Genomic DNA, 17,306 nt, shown 5'->3' with positions numbered 1-17,306 from the left:
CCTCAAAAGGAAGGAAGGGAGGGAAGAATCTTTCAACGGTAAATCTGGCAAAGAGAAGATATTTTTCATGATTAAATACTTTTGCAGGAAATTTTAAGAACTTTTTCAAAGATGGCAATAACTTTAAAGAATTTCGCTAATCCAAAAAATCTAGGAATGCTGTACTATGTCCATTTATACCTAAAACCTAGGTTCATTTAGCTCCTTTATAACAAACAGAAACACAAGCCTATATGGTAAGTCAGAGGGGATGTAGTGGGAGGGAATATAAGGAAAAGATTATCTATTTCCAACTTTTTTTTTTCCTTTTTTTAACAAGGGAGAGCGCAAATGCAGTCCCCACTACCACAAATTATGCAGCCAAGTTTCCTGCATTCGGGGAACTCGCCGGGGTCAGCACACCTGGAGTGCAATGGCTAAGCCTCGCGCTGGGAAAACCACCTTCGTGATCGTGGTATCTCCCCTGCCAGGTAAGTATTCCGACTTGTTTTTTAATGAACACACTAGTTTTTAAAAGATGATATGACCTTGAAATGGGAACACTGTCAGAAAATGAAGTATTTATTTTATTACAGTATTTCTCTAACAACTTTGTAATTACCTCACAATGAAATGTTCGGTCTCCCATGTTGTAGTTCACAATATAGGTCTTTAAAAAAAACACAAAAAACCAAGCCGTTCTCGCTTATTGAAAATGAAGCGATGACACCTTAAGAGACCCGAGCACGAGGGCCATCTCTCCACATCCCAGAGGTGGGCTCCTGCAAGCGGCCTCTCTCCTGCGTCACCTCCCACCTGGAAGAGCCTCCTCTGGGGAGCAGTTTTCATGAGCCAGGCTTTGCTTTCTGACTTCACAGGCATAATTTCCAGATGCAGCTGAGCCCCAAAAGGCTAGATGCCACACCCGGGAGCTGGGGGCAGCCACCGGCAGAGCAAGGGCTTAAACCCAGCTGCAGGGCCATGTCATCATCAAACTGGACAAACCCACAAACGCAGACCTGGAACCCTAAGTGGCGACCACGCGCCCGTGTTCACCAAAAGGTAACCTAAGGTGAAGAAACGGTCAGGTCCCTACGAGGAACATATCACAACCCAACTTACTACAGGTTTTTAAAATTTGAGTTACAATGACTTCAGATTAAAATCTCTTCCCCTTTTCTGGCCAACCAGGGGAAAGAGATTTCAAACAGCATTGTCCAAACCAGGCTCAGAAGCTGGGGAAGCTGGACACTATGCCTGAAAAAAAACCAAAGGCACTGGGGCAGTTCCGCTCTGCTGGGTGGCTGTACTGAGCCTGAGTCCTGTCTGTGCCACAGGTGCTGCACTGAGCCTGAGTCCTGTCTCTACCCTGCAGCTGCACTGAGCCTGAGTCCTGGCTTCCAACCAGGTTGGTTGGGAAAAGCCTGGGCCGCCCAGCTGTGGAACAGACTCCCTGGGTATGCAGCAGGCTGGCTGGACAGATGGCTTATCAGGTGCTCCACCTTCTGAGGGTGATGGAAGAATGCTTGGGGGCCAAGGTGCTCAGAGGCTGCAGCTCTCCAGGAGGCAGTGGGCACGGCCCACCCCAGGGACTAACAAGCTAGCAGGGCCCCATGATGGGAGGCCGCTGAAGGGATGGCAGGGCGAGGGCCTGCAGAGAGCTGAGCTGAAAACCCCAGGCGGCCCTGGAGGCTCTGAGTTATAATTGGGTTTTCTGAGAAAGGCTTTGTCCAGCTTGCAAGGCGGGCTGCTGATTTGCAAACTGACAGCAGCCAGCGTCTACCCTTTCCTAAAACTAGATTTACCAGCTCTCCGACTCAACCTCTTATTTCATCATTCCCTTTTTATCCCTGCTCCTCTCCAGGGATCCGATGGGCTCTGGCTGTCTGGACTCTCATAAGCTGAGGTTCAAGTGGCTGTCAAGGGTCTGCAATAGACTTCCTTGTAGCAATAACTGGTGCCTTATCAGTCACTGCCAACCACCCAATCAGCTGGGGACTAGGCAAGTCCTGGGACACAAACAGCCCTGAGGAGGCGGGCCTTAGGAGAAGCTCAGCCAATGAAGGGAATCTGACTGGGTCCCGCCCTTTGGGGCTGGCAGGGACCTGGGAGTGGAGGAAGGGAAGTCAAGAAATGAAGCCCGAGCTGTGGGGAAAAGGAGTCAAGAGCATTGGCTCTCGGTTCAAATCCCAGCCTGCCCCTCCCTGGCTGTCGACCTTGGACAGACACTTAACCTTTCTGAGCCTCATTTGCCCTTTGAAGCTGAAATGGGATAATGCATGTTCAGTGTTCAGCACAGTTCCTGGCATGTAGAGAGATGATGAGGGGTGAGGTTTTTTAAATTAACTGACTGATGTGATTTTCAATCCTAGTATTTCTTTTTTTTCAAAGATTTATTTTATTTATTTCTCCCTCTCCCCCACCCCCGTTTTCTGCTCTCGGTGTCCATTCACTGTGTGTTCTTCTGTGTCCGTTTGCATTCTTGTCAGACAGCACTGGGAATCTGTGCCTCATTTTGTTGCGTCATCTTGCTGCTACAGCTCCCCATGTGTGTGGCGCCACTCCTGGGTGGGCTGTGCTTTTTTCATGCAGGGCGACTCTCCTTGCAGGTGCACTCCTTGCACATGGGGCTCCCCTACATGGGGTTGCCTCTGCGTGGCACGGCACTTCCTGTGCGCATCAGCACTGCGCGTGGGCCAGCTTGCCACATGGGCCAGGAGGCCCTGGGTTTGAACCCTGGACCTCCTATATGGTAGGCAGATACTCTATCAGTTGAGCCACATCCGCTTCCCAATCCTAGTATTTCTTATTGCTCCAAGGCCCTCTCCATCCCCCAAATTCAGGCAGCTGTTCCAATATTGCCTCAAGGCAGGGGTGACAGCAAAAAGAGGGAAACATAGTCCCTCCTGGCTTTTGAATTTCAAAAGTCTAGGAGATCAGGGGATACAGAAAAGACTCAGTATAGAGACAAGAGAATAGATTTGGGGGATACGCTGATGGATCAGCATGGCTTCCTGTCCTGCAAGACCAGAGAAAGGTACCCAGACCAGGAGGAGGGAAGAGAGTCCAAGAGGAAGCAAGGGAAACCAAGAAAGAGCCCTGCACTGTGTCTGCTGGGAGCCTTTGCTGTGTGGGGTCAAGTGAGGCCCAAGGCGGCAGCAAACCTAGGCTCAAAATGGCACGGAGTGGAGACTGAGAGTAGCCTTACTCAAGCGTCTGCATGGGCCAGGCAGGTTTAGGAATAAGTGAATCCAGGCCAAATGTGACAATTAGGAATGGTGGGGACTGTGGCAAGTCCAAGAGGGCATGCCCAGCCAAAAGGGGCAGCCACTACTCAGTCAGAGCCAGTGAGGTATGGGCCCCGAGCAGTCAGACCCAATTCTTAGAAGCCAGTTCTCTAGATTTTCACGTGAAAATTCCCCATTTTTCATCTTGGCAACTAAATGTAAAACTATTATATGGGCCAAACAAAGCACACCTGAGCCTGTGTGTGAGCCAGGGGATGCAGGCTGTGGTCTGGGCCCGCTGCCTTCAATTTCCCTTTGGGCCTGGAGTGCGCTGAGAGCTGGAGTGAGGGATCCACGTGGAAGGAAGGCACCTGAACAGATGACCCCCTGCGGGCTCTGGTGCCACCTTGGTCCCTCTGAATTTAGATGCAACCCCAGTCAAAGGGGGAGGGAAAACTTTCTGCCCCCCAGCAGAAAGGGGACTTGTAAGATAAGGGAGTCAGGGAAAAAGAGTCACATTGCCTGCCAGCTTGAGTCTCCTATCTCCTCCAAAGATTTGGGAAATTTAACCATTTCTATGTTGCACGTGCTTCTGATAATTTGTTTCTTATCTATCTCCCTATTAATTAATTCACTTACTTTTAAATCTTATTTTGATATAATGATCAATTCACAGGAAGATGCAAAATCTGATGCACCCTTCACCCAGCTTCCCCCGAGCGTACATCTTGCATCATGAGAATAATATCACAACCAGCAAATTCCATCCCCACAAAGATCCCTCGTTGCTGCCCTTTGGAGCTGCACCCAGCTCCTCACAACCCCCATCCCTAACCCCTGGCAATCTACAAATCTGTTTTTCATCTACAATTTTGTTATTTCAAGAATACATTATTACATAAGTGGGGTCAGATAGTATGTGACCTTTGGAGGTTGGCTTTTTTTTTTTTACACTCAGCATGATTTCTTTGAGATCCATCCAAGTTGCCACATGTATCAATCATTTGTTCCTTTTTATTGCTGCATAGTATTCCATGGTATAGATGTCCCACTGCTTAACCATTCATCTGCTAAGAGACATTTGGGTTGTTTCCAGTCTCTGGCTACCATGAATCCTTACGTATTTGGAAAATTGATTTGGAAAATGTCAGCCAGTGGCAGCTGTGTTTTGTGTCTCAACGGATACACTGTTTTCTTGGGTTCCTCAGTCCTGGCAGCTTTCACAGACTTTCTCATTGAAACCCTACAGTAGCCCCAAGAGAGAGGCAGGGCAGAATTTAATTTATTCAGTTAACACATTTTTATTGAGCTTTTACTATGTGCCATGCTATTCTAGATACTGGGGATATTACAACAGTGAACAAAGCAAACCAAAATCCCTCTCTTTATTTATTATCTCCAATATACAGATAAGGAAACTGAGGCTCAGAGAAGCTATATGTCTTGCTCGAGATCACACAGGTGGAAAGTGACAGAACTGGGACTTGAACCCAGTTCCCACCTTTCAGCCACCACTTTTCTGACTATATTTTGTAGTCTGTTCTCATTGGCATCAATGTCAGAACCAAATGCACATGCTGTGGCTCCTGTGCCAGATGCTCAAGGCCGTGGTGCTTCAGTAGGAGAGAATTTGCTCCCCAGGGAACATTTAACAATGTCTGCAGCCATTTTCAGTTGTCACTGCTGGGGAAGGGTGTGCTAAGGGTATCTAGTGGGCGGGGCCAGGATGCTGCCAAACAGCCTGCAGTGCTCAGGACTGCCCCCACCACAAAGGATTCTCCAGCCTCAGATGCCAATAGTGTCAAGATCGTGACACTCCGGTCTGAAGAGCTCTAAGAGTCACAGGCAGATAATAGCTTGAAATACTCAGCTTTCACCCAAGTAGATAAAAATCTATTTACGTGGCAGACACCTTCAGAGCAGGGACATTAACGGTTGGGGGTTGAGGGAGGGTGGTTTTGAAGCAGGCCCATCACCTCTGCTGTATTAATATTGGGAGGCTTTTCTGCAGGAGATGAGAGCCCAGAGCAGCTTGAATGGGAGGAGGGGGGAACTGGCGGGTTTCTGGGAAGGGGGCGCAGCAGGTGCAGGAGTCGTCTCATAGCTCGGCTCCATGCCCTGCCAGCAGGAAGCCTGCTAACCTTCCTTCATGCAGCAGCGTACATGGGGTCAGAGGGGCACCTGCAAAGCCCCTTGAGGAACAGCAAGGGAATGGCGAGGACATTCAGTGCACACCCTAAAGTGTGCAAGAAATAGAGCTCGAATTTTCAAAACTGGGTTTAGAGACAACTGAATTTGTTTTTAAATAGGCAAAAGACTTGAATAGACATTTCTTCAAAGAAGACACAAAAATGGCCAGTAATTACTTGTAAAGATGCTTAGCATCATTAGTCATCAGGGAAATGCAAATGAAAAGCACAGTGAGATACCATTTCGCACCCACTAGAATGACTACTATTTAAAAATCAGAAAATTACAAGTATTGGGGAGGATGTAGAGAAACAGGAATATTCATTCATTGCTGATGGGAATGCAAAATGGTGCAGCTGCTGTGGAAGATAGTTTGGCAATTCCTCAGAAAGTTAAATATAGAATAACCATATGACCTGGCAATCCCACTACTAGGCATATACCCAGAAGAATTCAAAGCAGGAACTCAATCAGATATTTGCACACCGATGTTCATAGCGGCATTATTCACAATTGCCAAAACATGAAGGCAACCAAAGGCCCATCAACCAATGAATGGCTAAAGAAAACTTGGTATATACATGCCATGGAGTAGTGTTTAGCATAAAAAGAATGAAGTTCTGACACATGCGACAACATGGATGACCTTTGAAGACTTCATGTTGAGTGAAATAAGCAGACACAAATGGACAAATGTATGCGCTCACCCTATGAAATAATTAAAATAAGCAAATTCATAGAGTCAGAATCTAGAATAGACTACCAGGAGATGGGAATAGGGGTAGGGAATGTGGAGTTAAGGCTTAAAATGTATGGAGTTTCTATTTGGGCAATGGAAAAGCTTTGGTAATGGATGGTGGTGATGGTGGCATAACATCGTGAGTCTAATTAACAGCACTGATTTATATATTTGAATGTTGCTAAAAGGTGAAATGTTAGATTGCATATATGGTACTAGAATTTAAAAAAATTTTTTTTTTAATCCATGGGACTGTGCAACACAGAGAACCCTAAGTTAAACCATGGATTACAGTTAATAGTACAATTATAAAAATGTGCTTTTATCAACTGTAATATATGTTCCACACCAAGGCAAGGTATTAATAATAGGATTGTAGGTGGGAATTCTGTATGTTATACATGATTGTTCTATAACCCACAACTCTAATAAAACAAAAAAATGAAAAACCTAAGTTTAAGGTCTATTTCGAGTCCCCACTCTGCTGGTGGATGAAACTCAGTCATAACTAACCAGGCTCTCCCTCCCTCTTGCCCGAGGTTTTATCCGTGCTTGTTGTTGGGTGGTTCACGAAGCGCCCAGGCCGGGCAGGGGACACAGTTGTGTCTCCTCTAGCACATGCTCAGACAGCCGCCTTTCTGCCTTCCAGGTTGTAAATGAGTCCTCCCCAAACCTCCTGACAGCCCCTCTATGCCCAGCTTCTTCTGTCCATTTCTTGGGCACACAGACTGTGCAGGGCCTGGAAAATCTCTGCAAGGCAGTCTCGGGGCCCCTCTGCCCATCACTCCATATGCCACCCCTCCCTGCACCATGCTGGGTGAGGGGCGGGGATTCTCCCTGGCTTGTGCCCAGCCCACCCTCACTCATGACGCCGGCATGAAGCCTCCGCCTGCCCGCCCCCCTGCTCTCTGGAGATCCGTATCAGAGAACAGCTCGTCTGTTCTCCTCTGCCCCCCTGGCTGGACCCCCAGCCCAGGGAAACGTGGTGGGGGTCAGGGGAAACGGGGGAAACACGGGTCGGCGAAATGACTGTTAGATCTTGCTCTGTCTCTCACACCTTTTGTTAATGGCATAAGCTTTATGTCTTCCAGGGCAGCCCCTTTTAAAACTCAAAGCCCAGACTCTTGCAGCCCCGAAGACTTGGCCCTTGGAAGTCAAAAGCACGGTCTCTGTTTTTCCTGCTGAGTCAGGCTTCCCCAAGACAGGAAAAGTCACTGTCTGAAAAGAGCTAAAGGAGAGAAACACTTTCATCAACACTTTGAAACAGCGTCCCCCTCCAGCAGCTGTGCGAGGGAGGGGGACCACCATCTCGGCAGGGGGGAAGACAGGGGGCTGCTCCTCCCTGGGCCCCTCTCGGCCAGGGGAAGCTGAAGCTCTGGCCTCAGGTTCATCCCCGTCCTCCGAACCTGGCTCCCGGAGTCCCATCTTAGGGACATCACGAGCACCAGTTACGTGGGACCAGGGCTTGGGTGGAGGTGGAAGCCCGACTCCAGGCAGCCTGGGTTCACAGCCAGACCTCACCACCTACCCGCTGAGCACCTCTGGTCAAGTCACTTAACTTCTCTGTGTCTCAGTTTCCACCTCTGGAAAACAGTACCTTGTTCATGTGGTTAGGATGATGATCCAATGAGTTAATACTTGTACGGAGCAGAGAATAATGGCTGGCACAGCGTTTGCGCTACATGAACAGCGGCGGCTCTCATTCTTGTCGCTGCCATTTACTTTCCCCGTTTTACTTTTGGGATTCCCTGGCTTCCTACTTAGGCAAGGCCCTCTCGCCTGCTGTGGTGGTTTCAATGCAGCTGGTTGACTAGGAGAAGACTGGGGCACCCATGCCTGGTCTCTGGTGCTGCGTCTCAGCTGATTGCCAAAGCTCTGAAGGGACACTCTTGGGGTCCTTTTGTTGTACGAAATGGAAACTCATCAGACTAGTCTAAGCAAAAAAAGAAACTCACTGGATAAACCCAGGAAAATTGCTCAGAGCTAAGAACTGGAAGGTTGGCAGCAACCCAGCCAGCTTCTCTCTCCTGCTCTCTGCAGCCAGCTTCCCTGCTCTGATGTACCCCCGGCCAAACGCCGTGGTCTCACCATACTTGTGAGAGTCTGGGGGCTACCAACAGCCAGTGGTCGCTTATCCCTGTTGGCAGAGGCCCCACTTGGCCCAGGAGTCTGCCTGGTCCTCCAGGGGCTCTGGGCGAATCCTGAGGATCTACACCATTCTTGAGGGTTCTTCCCAGTAACAGGTTTCGGAGTGGGCACATGACCCAGTTCTGGCCAAGGAGATATCAAGGAAGTGCTGGAAGCTTCTGGGAAAGATTTCTACACTGATGAAAAAGAGATTCACAGGAAGAGGGGGTAGCAGGGTACAGAGCATGCGGATGAGTACCGAGGCTGAGCAGAGAGGGACCTCCCCGTGGTGAAGGCCTTGCACGTCCATGTCAAGGATCTGGACTCAAGGCTGAGGCCATTTCACTTTGCAACACGGAAAATGAATTAAAGGGGGAAAGCTTGAGCAGGGGACCACTTAAGAAGTGGCTGGATGAACTTTGGTCATGAGGAGGCGTAGAGAGAAGGTTCTAGGGGATGGGATACAGTAGAGGGTGGGTGGTACGGTCCAGCTGCTGGTACTGTGTGTGCAGGAGTCTCGAGCACCTGTACGCTAATACCTTGAAGGCCTCACCAGCTCCTTCCTGGGCTATCGGTCAACACAGGCCCACTGCATCAGTAACCCAGGTAGAGACAAATTTCTTGCATTAACGTTTTTTCAGGAAATGAGATGAAAACTGTGCCATTTAAATTAATGATCCAACTATGGAATTTAGCTTTGCACTCTATTCCCAGTTTCTCTGCCTTGGAGCTGAGTCAGCCTTCAGAGGAGCTGGGCCAGTTCATCCCTGCTGATAACCTGCATGCAAGACACATCCGCCCTTGCCGGTGACTAATTGAGCTGTTGCAGACAAAGTCAGGTTACAAGAACATGTGTGTGATATACTGCTGACTTTGGCAAGAGTCATACCGTGGAGACATGGCTCAGCTCCTCACGCACTGAGAAGTGAGCCCACAGGAAGAGCAAGTAGGAAGACGGGGGTCCCCTGCTCAGAACCATGCAAGGGAGGAGTGGCAGGTGGGGAATGACTACGGCAGGCAAAGGAAGACACAAGACACGGTGGCAGGAGATAAGAGAGTGTGCTCCTGGTGGACAAGACAGGTGATTCCTGGCCACCTTTTCTCTTTTTTTTTTTAGTTTTTTATTAGATTGATACATGCATATTAAAAAAAAATTACCTCCCCCCAGCATGCACGTGCACACTCACACACAGACACACACACACACACACCTCTTCTCAATTTCTAAGGGTAAATATCACTGTTTGGTTTGATTCCTTCCATATACTTCCTATGCATAATCAAATATCTATGTCTACATCTTTTTTGAAAAACCACTGGTGCGGTATCATAATTTTGGTCTCTTACTTTTCTCAATTAATGATCCATCTTCAACATTCCTCCATGCTGTATAGCTCTACCTCATTCTTTTTCACGACTGCATGGTATTCCTGCATAGGATTGCACCATAATTCTATCTGTGGGTGCGGAGGTTAGTAATAATTTTTCACCATGCCAAGTAATCAGCAATGAAGCTCCCTGACCACATGTTCTTGAGCACACGTGGGAGTGACTTCTATATGATGACATAATCCGATAAGTAGATTTTCCAGCTTCACTTTTCCTTACATGCCTGGGAAGTCAGTAGTGTGCCACACTATCTTAAATAGTTACCTTCCCACACAACCAGATTGAATGGAAACACGCACCAGGGAAATGTACCAAAGAGCATCCTTGCCTCTCAGAATCCAGACTTTCAGAACTGGGCAGGCTAATGCCCCCCAACAACTCATGTTCAGGTGGCGCTGGACATTTATAAGGCACTTATCATAGACGGGCTCACTTAACCCTACAAAGTAGGTGTTATTAGCTCACTATTTTTATAGATGAGGAAATGGAGGATCAGAGAAGAATCTGCCTGAGATCACACAGCTCATAAATGGCAGAGGATTCTGGAACCAAAGACAGACTGATTAAACCCTGCCTTCTTTCCAGGTTATATCATAGCACTTCTCATGAGAAGGGGTTTATAGGGACTGTCACTTGAAAGGGCAGGTAAAATAAACATCTGCCTACAGGACTGAGTTTGTAGGGTAGATTAGATTCCTGCTGCTACTGTAACAAATCACCACAAACCTAGTTTCTTAAAACCATACAATTTGGGGTTGCAGATGAGGCTCAAGCAGTTGGGTGCCCACTTCCCACATGGGACGTCCTGGGTTTGGTTTCCAGTGCCTCCTAAAGAAGACAAGCAGACAGCATGAGCAGGTGAGGGAGCCATCTCGGGAGGAAAAAAAAAGCCACACAACTTTATTAGTTTACAGCTGTGGAGGTCAGAAGACTAGCAAGACTAAAATCAAGGTGCCAGAAGAGCACTGTTCCTTCTGGGCTGTCCAGGAGATAATTCATTCCTTGCCTTTTCCAGCTCGGAGAGGCTGCTTTGCATTCCTCGGCTCACTGCCTCCTTCCAGCAATTGCATCATCCCAACCTCTGCTTCCATGGCCACGTTTCCTTCTCTGACTATGACCTTTCTGCCTCCCTCTCCAAAGAACCCTAGTAATTACATCAGGCCCACCTGGATAACGCAGGGTAAGCTCCCCATCTCAGGATTTCTTATTTCAATCACATCTGCAAAGTCCCTTTTGTCATATAACTTTCACAAGTTCTACAGATTAGGACGTAGACATCTTTGGGTGGCATTATTTAACCCACTGTGTGTGTGGGGGGGTCCCAGCATAGAGAGTAAGAGCAAGGGTCTTGGCCTCAAGGATACCTCAGTTCAAATCCTGACTCTCCTGCTTGTTAACAGATCCAGAATACGTAACTTGAACCTTAGTAGCCTCACCTAAAAAACTGGAATATGTTCCTTCTAGAGCCGCTGTGAGTTTCAAATAATACAATGTTTTCAGAGCACTTGGAAACATAGAGCTCAGTAAATGACAACTGTCCTCGTCCCCACTGGCTGTGCTCTCTGGGCCAGAGAGAACCTGGGACAAGTCAGAGAAACTAACCAGAGATGGGATGAGAGCTGTAAAGGGGAGGATGGCAAGGAGAAAGCTACTTCCTTTGCCAGCTTCTCAGTCTTGCCTGGGGCTCAGCTTGGCTGAGACTTTCTCCAGCCTCTCCCAAGCTTGGCCAGGGTGAGCCTGCCTAAAAGGAACACTCAGGAGATGCTTTTCTGAGATAGGACCTGCCCAGTTGCATTCGCGGTGGAGTGGGGTGGGTCTGGGACTGGCTGCTGACATGGAAAAGTACCCAGGCGCTCTGCCTCCAGGTGGGAGCTGGAGCAGCTGTCTGAAATTATCCTCCCAAGTCCAAGCCTCCCCCAAGTTGGCCCTGCAGCTGAAACAAAAACCAGATTCCTGGTCTTATCTGAGAGCTAGTGACTGCTTCCCGTCACTCCTTTCGAGTCTGGAAAGGTTCTCAAATTCATCTAAGCTTTGGGATGGATACACACAGCTCTCAAATGGAAGTGTATTATGGCAGGTACCCGCCTAGAGAAAATAATGTGCTAATATTTGGGGCTTTCATCCATCCACCCATCACGTATTTACGGAGCAGCTGCGGGGCACCTGGAGCAGGGGGCGGAGCATCGGGACTCCTCTGATGACCAGGCCAGGGTTCTTGTTCAAGGAGAGTGGGAGGCGGATGTGCAAGGAACGACATCACTGTGCAGAGCGGGACAAAGGTGCGAGGACTGGGCTTCTGTTCTCTTCATGAGTGGAGGACGGTAAGGCACCGGAACCTACTTTCAGTGTAGGGCGCATGCGCGGACAGATGGCGACTTGTTGTACAGCAGAGGCGCAGCAGCTGGCATCCAGCTGGTGAGCTCCGGCAAATGGCCCCACCTCCCCAAGCCCCAGCTCTCTCTTGGGTACAGTGGGGGTGCTGCGAGGTGCAGGGGACGGACATGGCAACTCCGTTTCTGGTCCCTAGTAAGGAGGTGAGGAATAGTCGTTATTATAGTTATGGACACTCATTTCTCTGTTTCCTGAATGCCTTCCCCACCCCCAAATCACAAGACAGCCCCAAATTTGTTTTCTGGGGACCCCAGTGTTCTGTTTGGGACTGTGGACGCAAAGGAGCAACCGTGGGGAAAAGCAACTTACAGGTGACAACTCTAGCGGTCTGCGCACGTGGGGCCCTGTGACTCCATGGATTGGGCCCTTTGGAAGTGAACCTTCTGGTTACCAGGTTGCCTGTTTTCCTCCGGCCGCAGTGGAGCCCCGGTAGGAGGCGCCTTCCGCCCTCAGCTCGCGTCTCCGTCGCCGGCCAGCCCTCGGCTTCTCTCAGGGTTTGAACTTCAAAGGGCTGGACACGCACCCGAGAGGCTGGGAAGCGCACCCGGCCTGACCTCTCCTGGAATTCAAAACAGGCTCAGGGCGAGAGGGGAGGCGCGCTAGCCCGCCTCTCTGCGTTTGGAATCAGCCCCCCTAGTTCTGGCGCCGGAGCCACGGGGTCCCTGGGCTGACCTGCAAGGAGCGGGCGGAGGCAGAGCCGCAGGGGAGAGGCGCCGGGCTCGGGGTCACCCTCCCGCGAGCCTGCGCTCGGGCCCAGGGACGACGCCGGCCGGTACTTCGCGGGGAACATTCTCAGCCAAGTTGGGAATGGGCCCCCAGCGGAGGAGGCTCCGGGCCAGAGCGCCCCCTTCCTGTGCGCCGGCGCTGGGACCCGGACTGGAGCCCCCGATCCACCCCGTCGGGGACACAGGCGCTCGTCCCGAGGGCACCCCGAGGACCCGCGCGGGGGTGGGGAGCCCGAACTAGGGCGTAAGCGGACTCGCTTTTTAAAAACTCGCTTCCTGATTCCCCGTCTCCGCCCCTCAGTCACCTCGCTTCGTAGCAGCCCAGGCTGTGGGCAGGTCCCAGCGCCTGGAGCCCCCCCAAACGTGGGGAGGGAGGCGGCGGCCTTCTGGGGGCGGGGGGAGGATAAAGGGGAAGGTGGCCAGGTGAGTGCCCAGCCAGGTAAAGTCGCTGTGGGCCGCAGGGGGTCCCCTGCTCTACTTAAACCCACAATTACCCGGCCTCCCAGCCAGAGGCACCCCCACCTCTCCATCCCTCCCAGACCCATTCCGCGGCTCCTGGGGCGCGTGCCAAGGCTGACCCCCACCCACCCGACTTCTCCACCCCTGTATGCTGGGTGGCCGGAGGGACTCCGTCTACTTCCGCGCGCACGCCAGGCACGGGGGCTCGCCCTCCGCAGCTTGGCTTGGGTGCCAGGGCCCAGCGTTGGGGGAAGGGCAGGGGAGGAGGGTCGGTGGGGGGCGGTGCCTGTCGGCTGGAGGCCACTCCCGGCGGCGCCGCCCTCCGCCTGCCGCCGCCCCTCCCGCACGCCGGCGCTCCCCGGCCGCGCTTCCTGCGTCCGCATCCCGGTCCCGGAGCGGTCAGTGCGCCCTCGCTGTGGTCGCGCTCCCTCGGCGAGACTCCTGCGGCCCTCTGCCCCGGGATCGCGGAGGTCACCCGGGAGGGCCGGGGCTCGCGGAGTCCCCCAGCCCCGGACCGCCTGCCGGAGACGGAACCCGATCCTTCGCCGTCCGGTGAGTCTGCGCCGCCGCGCCTTCCGCTGCACCGCGCCCGCCGCGGTTCTCGGTTCCCGGCTGGGGCCGGGGAAGGGAGCCGAGGGCAGGCTGAGTCTGTATGTCTGTCCGTCTGTGCGTCCGTCCGAGGGCTTCCAGCCGGGGTCTCCCACCCGGAGGACTCAGTACCCGGCGCCCTCCGGAGCCACGCCGCGGGGTGCGGGACGCCTCGCCTCCCTGGCCTCGCGCCGGAGCCAGCTGGCCTCAGCCGGGGACAGCAGCCGGCCTCGGGCTCCCTGTAGGTGGGGACAGGTGCCGGCCATCCTGCGCGATTCGAATCACTGGCCTCCACCAAGGTGCACCTTCCACCGGCGCTTCTGAGCAGAACTTCCCAGGAAGTCTCAGGAACCCGCCGTGGCCCTGGCCGGCGAGCACACCCCAGCCACCACCCCGACTCCTTCCTGGAAACCGAGGCCCCCTTAGAACTTAGAGCCTTTCTCTTTCCTTCCTTCCCTTCCTTCCTTTTCTTTTCCTTTTTTTTTTAACCTCCTGGAAGTGAAAGGTGAAGAATCCAGTGCGAGCAAAGAGGGGTGAAACGTAGGTGGGTCCTCCGTAAGGCCCAGTGTCTTCATCTGTAAAGTGGGGGTGAGAATCTCCCCAGATCTTTCCCAGCCAGTGGGGGCGAAACCTGGACAGCGGTTGGGTGTCCCCAGCCCCTCCCAGGCGCTCCTTGCCCAGAGCTGTGCTGGGAAGAGCCTGTGCGGGCGTGCCTGGCCAAGTCAGATCCCACCTATTGCATGGGTGGTCCAGGAGCTGGGACCCCAGGAGTGGGGTGCGCGGCCGGTGATCAGTACAAGCTTGGGGAACCACCTGGGGAGGCAGGAAGGAAGGATTGCCCCCTTGGGCTGGCGTCTGGTTTTTGGTTTGAGTGGGTCCCTTCCAGGATGGCCTCTCTAGTTTGTGAGAGGTCTGCCCCGGGACCCTGCCGTCGGCTTTCACACTTGGGAGGCTTTTCACACAAGGACGCTGTCCTAAATTGATGGGGCCACATAGCTTAGGGGGGAGGCCCTCTCCTCCAAACATTTTCCTCCCCTGCTTGCCAAAGGTGCACCCCAAGAGTGGGAGAAAAGGGAGAAGAGACAGAAGGGAGGAGGCTGGTCGTGAACCTGTGACTGTGGTTTGCTCATCCGCCACATCAGGCATCGCCCAGAGCCCAGTTCTGCCCCCAGGTCTTAGTGACTCAGGGGCCCAGGAACTCGGGGAGCCCCCAGTCTAGTGAGGGAGTCAGAGGGAGTAAATGACAAGTGTTGCCCAGTTGGTCATACAGTCAGGCTGCCTGGATCCAAGGGCAGGCCACACCACTCATTGGCTGGGTGACTAGTCATGAACAGGTACTTCACCTCTCTGAGCCTCGGTGTCTTCATCTGTAAAATGGGAATAGAATGTCCAAGGGTGAGGTGAGGCTTTCACAGCCAATCACAAAGCAAGTACTCAGCAAGTTATGTTACAGGGCTTAGGGGAGAACAGAAGAAAGACAGTAACTCAGGTTGAGGCCAGGAGGTCCTACGAAGAAAATGTCGGAATATTAAACAGTGAGTTGACTCTAGCTCAGGGGGGATGCCCGGGGTGGGGGGTCACGGGCGCCTGGGCAGATGGAAGGGCACAAGCAAATGCACCCAGGTGTGAAGGTGGGATGTGTTGGGCCTGGTGAGGTGCACAGGAAGTGGGGTGGGGTGAGAAAGGTCAAGGGAGTGGAGGGTCAAGAGTGAGCTGGACTAGGTCGGCAGAGACCAAGTCTTTGAAGGGCCCTGCAGAGAACAGGTGGGACTTTATCATGGAGCCATCTGGGAACCAGTCAACAAATGTCTTAGCGTCTCCGCTCGGGTGTTCTGGCTGCTCAGTATAGATCACTCAACAAAAAGACAAAGAAAGACACAAATTCCTTTCAAGGTCTCCAAACAGGAGAGTCATTTGATCTGGTTTACCGGTTAGGAGGACAATTCTGATATATGGAAGTCACTGGGCCTTGGAGAAAGCTGCTAGGAGAGAGGAGGCTGGTCTGCTAGTTGGTGGGGGTAGCAGGGATGGGAAAGAGGGTCTGGGTTGGAGCCCTTCCAGGAGGCAGATTAACAGGTGGCCGTTGGCTGAGGGCGAGAGCCGTGGGTTCTGCGTGAGGCCCAAACCGCCACCGGCCCTGTCCCACCAGGGAGAGGTGGCGAGAGCCTGGGACCTTGGCAGGGCCCGTCCCCTCCAGCTGCGGCCTTTCGGCTCTGGCGCCAGGCTCCACGGGGCCGGGGGGCTCCTCTGTGTGGGGGCTGGCAAAGCTGGAGGCAGAGCCAACAGCCCGCCTCCCGCCCAGGTTTGCACCGGGCAGCCTGCCCCGCTTTGGACTCCTGTTCTACGGTCACTGTTCTGGTAAATGTTATCTCCTCGCTCTGCAGGGCCCACTGTCCACACCCCGGACTGGAAGAGGCCCAGAGTCTTAAGAGCTTTGGCTCTTACCTTCTCTTCCCCCAGCCCCAAATTGAGGGTAGGATTCCAAGGACTTGAGAGGCATTTTCTCCCCAGGTGCCAGGAAAGTTCCAGAAGCTCAAATGCATACCCACTGGGGACGTGGTGAGGGATCTACTTCTGGCTGCTGGCTTTTGCTTTCTCTTTTGTCTCTGCGCTGAAGCTTGGAGGCCTCTTTCTTGGAAGTGGCCGCTGTGATAGCATCCTTCTCCCTCTGCTCGGAGGTGGACCACCCACAGCCTTGTACCTGCCGCAGTGAGGGAGGATCCCAGGATGTAACAGGTGGAGGGGGCATTTGGGTCATCAAGGCCTCCACTCCCGCTTGACAAATGAAACTCAGAGAGGGAAAGGGCCTTGCCCAAGGTACTCAGCCAGTCAGCGGGCCCCTGGACTTCCTGTCTAAGGTCCTTTGCCTTCTCCCAGAAGGCCTGGCCACATCCAGGTCAAAGACTTCCTTTAGGCTCTAGTTTAGTCCAACCAGGGGGTTTCTTAACATTTCGGTATTTCTGGCCACTTCCTAGAGTCTTGCTCCTCCCCTCCCCGCATAGGCGGCCTGGCCTGGTGGCCTCCTTAACCTCGCAGTGTTTTTTCCTCCCTCCTCCTGCACTGGGTTTTCGAGCATTGGCCACCCCACCCCCACTCCCCCAGTCCTGGGAGCTCTTGACCCCCAAAGAAACAGGCCACTGTTTGGTTTTCCCTCTTCCAGGCCAGACTGCCCTTCCCCTCCCACATAGCCCTGAGACGGGGGCCAGAGGTGGTCCTCTGGGTGTCTTTGCAAGCCCTTGCTCCTTGCTGTGGCCTCAGGCTGAGTCTCAGGGCTGCAGGGCTGGACTTTGCCTTCCACCCAGAGCTGTTCACTTGGGCTGAGCAGTCCAAACTCTGCTCATTCTCTCTTGCCCTACATTTGTCAGGCCCAGCAGCCCTGTATCCTGAATGCCAGTCACTTTGGATCTTTGTATGCTCGAGCCAGAAAGGACTTTAGCTGTCAAAAAGATCAATCTGCTTATTTTACAGTTGGGGAAACTGAGGCCCAGGGAA

At 52.5% G+C, this 17,306-nt stretch overlaps 1 protein-coding gene, 1 long non-coding RNA gene and 1 other non-coding gene across 5 annotated transcripts in view; 1 reads left to right on the top strand and 2 right to left on the bottom strand.

Annotated features, from left to right (window-relative positions):
- Positions 1-316: 316 nt before the first annotated feature.
- On the bottom strand, positions 317-478 carry LOC111758809 (U1 spliceosomal RNA). The gene has a single exon (XR_002792960.1). It is a non-coding gene; the product is annotated as a U1 spliceosomal RNA (small nuclear RNA).
- Positions 479-10,523: 10,045 nt separating this feature from the next.
- On the bottom strand, positions 10,524-13,273 carry LOC139439703 (uncharacterized). The gene is made up of 2 exons (XR_011649747.1): positions 12,352-13,273; positions 10,524-12,174 (listed from the first exon to the last, which is right to left on the bottom strand). It is a non-coding gene; the product is annotated as an uncharacterized lncRNA (long non-coding RNA).
- Positions 10,807-17,306, top strand: part of TMEM51 (transmembrane protein 51) — a 62,228-nt gene continuing 55,728 nt past the window's right edge. For 2 of the 3 annotated variants that reach the window (XM_004472178.5, XM_058304352.2), the window contains exon 1: positions 13,546-13,778. The gene's annotated coding sequence lies outside the window, so the exon portion shown is untranslated. Of the gene's footprint in view, positions 10,832-13,545; positions 13,779-17,306 lie in introns of those variants that run through there. The other variant, XM_071217774.1, reaches the window with a different exon arrangement.

The sequence above is a fragment of the Dasypus novemcinctus genome, chromosome 9, assembly GCF_030445035.2.
Source record: "Dasypus novemcinctus isolate mDasNov1 chromosome 9, mDasNov1.1.hap2, whole genome shotgun sequence".
Lineage (NCBI taxonomy): Eukaryota > Metazoa > Chordata > Mammalia > Cingulata > Dasypodidae > Dasypus > Dasypus novemcinctus.
The sequence above is the reverse complement of the archived record's forward strand: the minus strand, read 5'-3'. Positions and strand labels throughout refer to the sequence as shown.